The 5,392-nt window shown below is 47.8% G+C and overlaps 1 long non-coding RNA gene across 1 annotated transcript; it reads left to right on the top strand.

Moving 5' to 3' along the window:
• The first annotated feature begins 1,111 nt into the window (after positions 1–1,111).
• LOC124502078 (uncharacterized) lies at positions 1,112–2,273 on the top strand. The gene is made up of 2 exons (XR_006959829.1): positions 1,112–1,580; positions 1,931–2,273. It is a non-coding gene; the product is annotated as an uncharacterized LOC124502078 (long non-coding RNA).
• Positions 2,274–5,392: the final 3,119 nt, after the last annotated feature.

Here is a 5,392-nt window from a genome sequence, read left to right as displayed (position 1 = left end):
CATTGTGAGAAAGGCTTTCATAGCCGGGCCAGAGGAAGGGTCCAGGCTCTTAATGGATATTCAGACATCTATTTCTGCAGAGGCAGCCCACAGCCGGCAGAGGGAGCTTACTATTTGCCATCAGCACCCCTTTCCCTTAGCAGCACATGGACGTTGGAAAACGCAGTGGACAAGCAGCGTGGCTTTGGACAACCAGGAAGCATGGAGGAAACACTGTGGCTGGCACATGTTGTCACTCAAGCCAGGGAAAATAGAAGAATGCTTACCAGGCTGAACAGGAAAGAAAGGAAAGAATGGAAAGGAAAGGAAGCACAGAAGGAAGGAAGGAAGGAAGGAAGGAAGGAAGGAAGGAAGGAAGGAAGGAGGGAAGGAAGGAAGGAAGGTGGGAAGGAAGGAAGGAAGGAGGGAAGGTGGGAAGGAGGGAAGGAAGGAAGGAAGGTGGGAAGGAGGGAAGGAAGGAAGGTGGGAAGGAAGGAAGGTGGGAAGGAAGGAAGGAAGGAAGGTGGGAAGGAGGGAAGGAAGGAAGGTGGGAAGGAAGGAAGGAGGGAAGGTGGGAAGGAGGGAAGGTGGGAAGGAGGGAAGGAAGGAAGGAGGGAAGGTGGGAAGGAGGGAAGGAAGGAAGGAGGGAAGGTGGGAAGGAAGGAAGAAAGGAAGGAAGGTGGGAAGGAAGGAAGGTGGGAAGGAGGGAAGGAAGGAAGGTGGGAAGGAAGGAAGGAAGGAAGGAAGGAAGGAAGGAAGGAAGGTGGGAAGGAGGGAAGGAAGGAAGGAAGGAAGGTGGGAAGGAGGGAAGGAAGGAAGGAAGGTGGGAGGGAAGGAAGGAAGGAGGGAAGGAAGGAAGGAAGGTGGGAAGGAGGGAAGGTGGGAAGGAGGGAAGGAAGGAAGGAGGGAAGGAAGGAAGGTGGGAAGGAGGGAAGGAAGGAAGGTGGGAAGGAAGGAAGGAGGGAAGGTGGGAAGGAGGGAAGAAAGGAAGGAGGGAAGGTGGGAAGGAGGGAAGGAGGGAGGGAAGGAAGGAAGGAAGGAAGGTGGGAAGGAGGGAAGGAGGGAAGGAAGGAAGGAAGGAAGGAAGGTGGGAAGGAAGGAAGGAAGGTGGGAAGGAAGGAAGGAAGGGGAGGGAAGGAAGGAAGAAAGAGTCAAAAACATGACTCCCGAGTCTATATGAACTACGTGTTAGAAAATTAAAACATGTCTAAGATCAAAGTTCAACCATCAAAGATCAAGTTAACATGGAAAACAGCTACTTGGGATTGGTACCCTTTTGCGGGGGGAAAAGCCACGCTTGATTTCTGTCTTTGTCGCCGTCTCTTTTTAAATAGATGATTTGGGGTTCCGGGGAAATATGAAGTGATCTAACCCATTTTTTTAAAGCAGGGTGCCAACCAAATGGCTGGAAAACGCATACTTTGCTTCTCACCAGTCTCCCTCAATCGTCTGAAAGAAATCTGGCTGCAGTGCTGCTCAGTGTGTAGTGAAAGAAGAAACAGGACAGCCTTTTCCCAGTGAAAACAGGATCCACAAAGGCTGTGAGAAACACATCCGCTTTCCTCCCCGTTCACGCATTTGGGGGAAGCTGCCATTTTCAGGTTTGGCGCTTCTTTCCTTTCCAATAACCAAGAAGATTTCGTGGAAGATATTTATGTATCTATAAAGTACTACCTAATGTTTTTTAATGACTAAGTGACTAAATGTCTTTATAATTTTACAAAGCTTTGGCTTGTACAGTAACTTTCTTTTTCACTGAGATCCATGTAGCCCCCCAGGGTTTACGAGAGGTTGCTGGAAAATAAATTAGGTTCTTTGAGATGGTGTTTGGAGCCTTTAGAATTTGATTTTCAGGAGACACTCTTTCATCCCTTACCTACCTTCAAATAAAGCCAAGGGACTGGGACGGGGGCATTTGTCTGAGGTATAACGACAGCGTGTCCTTTTTCAGTCACAAGGGCCGTGGAGGGGCAGAGTTATGCTCACTGCTGCTGGAAACTGCGTCATGTCCTCACGTATGTGGCAAGAGAAACAGACACGTCAGGTTTCGTCGTCAGCTTCTTAAAACCTTATTTACCTGGCAGTGTTTTAACCATGTATTCCCTGTCACATTTTATATTTGCTACCAAGCGTCTGTTTACAAGTTAAGATACATATTGAAAAATGACTCTCAAGATGTTACATCCATGTTAAGATGCGTTTGAAGTTTTTAAACAAGACTGGGTTTTGCATATACTAGCTATGCGCAAATGAAATACAATTTGCAAAGTAAATTAAAGTTCATAGATACGAAAGCAACCAGCGAAGAGACTATCATTGTGGTCTTAAGCTTCTATCCAACGCTTATAAACCGTTTCAGATGGCGAGCCTTGAAATAGAGCTTCGGTGGCAACCAGGATTCAAGTGAATGGGTTACGAAAGTAAGGCATTGTGGACAAGTCCATCATGGTCACGGACATTCCAAGTGTAGCTCCTTCTGAAAAAGCAGACTCTGGCCCATGGGCAGCCCCAGAATTGCTGTGCGTAACCTCCTGAGCCCTGAGAGATGGTCTTGGGCAGCCTGTCTATGAGTCCGTTTAATGACTTGAGGTGGTGTCCTACAAGGGGCTCTGCCCAAAGTGACTATAGTCAAGCAAAATGACTCGGTCCCTCCAGAATCTGAGAACACATAATCTGAGAATGATCATCTAGGACACAGAGGAGAATGGAGCCCACTCACAGGAAAACATCAGGAAAACAAGAGTGGATGCTTAAGAGAGAACGTAGACACTAGAAAATAAGCCAGTCTTTGAGGAGATCTTACTTTTCAATGGTTTGTATATGTCTTTAGGATACACACCCTTTTACTTCAGCTGCTGAAATGAGCCTCTGTTCCTTCTTTCACAGTAATCCTAGGGGTGCCTGGGTGGCTCAGTTAGGTAAATATCCGACTTCGGCTCAAGTCATGATCTCAGTTTCATGAGCTCAAGCCCCACCTTGGGCTCTGTGCTGACAGTGCAGAGTCTGCTTGAGATTCTCTCTCTCTCTCTCTCTCTCTCTCTCTCTCTCTCTCTCAAAAATAAACATTAAAAAAATAATAATCCTAGTACCACAGGACCACTATAGTTGCGACTACCATAGACTACTATAAATAACCTCATTTAAGTTTTCGATGAAAAGGAAGCATCAGGGAGTGTGTGGCATTCTTCGATCCTTTGGAAGATACAGGCACTAATATGGGACTGGGTTGATACGGTGTTCCCTGTAGGAACTTCAGAGGAAAGCTCTGAAGTCATGCTCAGCTTTAACCTGAGGGCACGTGCTGTCAAGCTTTGTAAAGAGAACCTGGAGTAGAACCTGGACAAGTGATATACGCACATGGAACAGCAGAAAGTCACACGCTGAGTGCGTTTATTCCACGAGCATGTGCTGAGTTCCAGACACGATTTCAGGCGCTGGGGACCCAGCAGGGTTGAGAACAAAGTTCTCTCCCTCACGAAGTTTATATTCTGGTTCAGCGTGTCCCAAAGTGTGACCTCCAAAATGCCAGTGTGTGGAGCGTCAGTGGCCAGTGCTCTGGTTTAAAACGTTGGAAAATACGTGGTTGGATGAAACCCAGTAGGTCTTTCCACTGGGCGTCTTCACAGCCGTATTAGTTTGCTGGGGCTGCCTTAAGAAAGTGCCGCAGATCTGGGGGGCTTGCGCGGCAGAAATTTACTGTCTCCCGGTTCTGGAGGCCGGAAGTCCAAGCACAAGGTGTGGACAGGGTTGTTTCTTTGGAGGCCTCTCTCGGCTTGCGGATGGCCGTCTTCTCCCCGTGTCCTCTCGTGGTCGTCCCCCTGTGTGTGTTCATGTCCTAAGCTCCTCTTCTTACAAGGACACTACAGTAGTTATATTGCATTAGCACCCACCCCAGTGACCTCACTTTACTTGAATTGCCTCTTTCTTTTATTGTTTTTAACTTTTTTTTTTTTAGAGCATAAGCAGGGGAGGGGCAGAGAAAGAGAGAGGGAGAGGGGGGCAGAGGATCCGAAGCGTGCTCCCCTCTGACAGGCTGACAGCAGAGAGCCCGACGCGGGGCTCGAACTCACGAACCACGAGATCATGACCTGAGCTGAGGTCGGATGCTCAACCGACTGAGCCACCTGGTGGCCTACTTTAGTTGCCTCTTTAAAGACCCTTTCTCCCAATACAGTCACATTCTGAGGCACGAGGAGTGAGGACTTCATAGGAATTTGGGGCAAAGAAGAAATTCCACCAAAGCTGTGAGCCTGACTCTTCCAGAGTTGTGAATTCGACTCCACCCCCTGCCTAGGTTAAGACCCCTTGAATGAAAGACTGAACCCTAATGTAAACTGGGGACTTTAGTTAATAGTCAGCATTGGTTCATTGGTTGCAGCAAATGTTAATAATAGGAGAAACTGTATGTGGCGGGGAGGGGGCTACTTAGGAACTCTCTGTTTTATGTTTCTGTAAACCTAAAACTGCTCTTAAAATTAAAAAAAAAAAAACCTGGTGGTTTTTTAAGGACACATCCTACATAAACATTTTTAAAAAGACCCCTCAAGGGGCTCCTGGGTGGCTCCGTCAGATGAGCATCCGACTTGGGCCTCACGTCGCGCTCTCACAGTTCGTGAGTTCGAGCCCCACGTCAGGCTCTGTGCTGACAGCTCGGAGCCTGGAGCCTGCTGCAGATTCTGTCTCCCTCTCTCTCTGCCCCTCCCCTGCTCACGCTGTCTCTGTCTCTCAAAAATAAACAAAAACATTTTAAAAATAAAAATAAATATCTAAAATAAAATAAAAATAAATAAAAATTAAAAAGACCCCTCAACTGGCTGCACATTACCAGAGACCTCGAAGGCCTGCCCCCTTTCTGTGTCTCTGAACACCTCTGCCCCTAGCTTCACTCTCTTCCAGCCACACCGACCTTCCTTGTGGTTCTGGAGCCTGTCAGTCTTGTTCATAATTGAGGGTCTTTTGCTTATTGTTTCCTCAGTCTGGGTTCTTCTTTTTCCTTACCTGGTTTTGCAGCTCTCAGTTTACAGATCACCTCCTCGGGGAGGTCCTTCCTGACTACTCACCGAAGGTAACCCACAGGGCACTGTCCCATCCCCCTGCTTTTTATTTTCTTCACAGAATATATCCTTGCGTGTTATGTTTTATTTCCCTGTCTGTGATCTGTTTCTTTTCTGCCGCCCCCCGGGGTTCTTGTTCTCAGTGAGCCCTCACTGACCACTTACCACCATTTCCTCTGAGGCCACCTGGTCCAAGCCACCTTCTGACCTGATCAACCGCAGCCGCCTCCTAGCTGGTTATCGATAAGATACAAACGAAGATGAGTGGGGGTCCTTGAAGATGATTGCAACAATTGGGTCCTTTCGGCCCCATGTGGATTTAATTTTCATACACAAGCGTTTACCCGCTCCCCCACCCC

Source organism: Lynx rufus, unplaced genomic scaffold (genome assembly GCF_022079265.1).
Source record: "Lynx rufus isolate CCGP_SWC_20201006 ecotype Redwood Valley unplaced genomic scaffold, mLynRuf1.p SCAF_7, whole genome shotgun sequence".
NCBI classification, from domain to species: domain Eukaryota; kingdom Metazoa; phylum Chordata; class Mammalia; order Carnivora; family Felidae; genus Lynx; species Lynx rufus.
The sequence above is the reverse complement of the archived record's forward strand: the minus strand, read 5'-3'. Positions and strand labels throughout refer to the sequence as shown.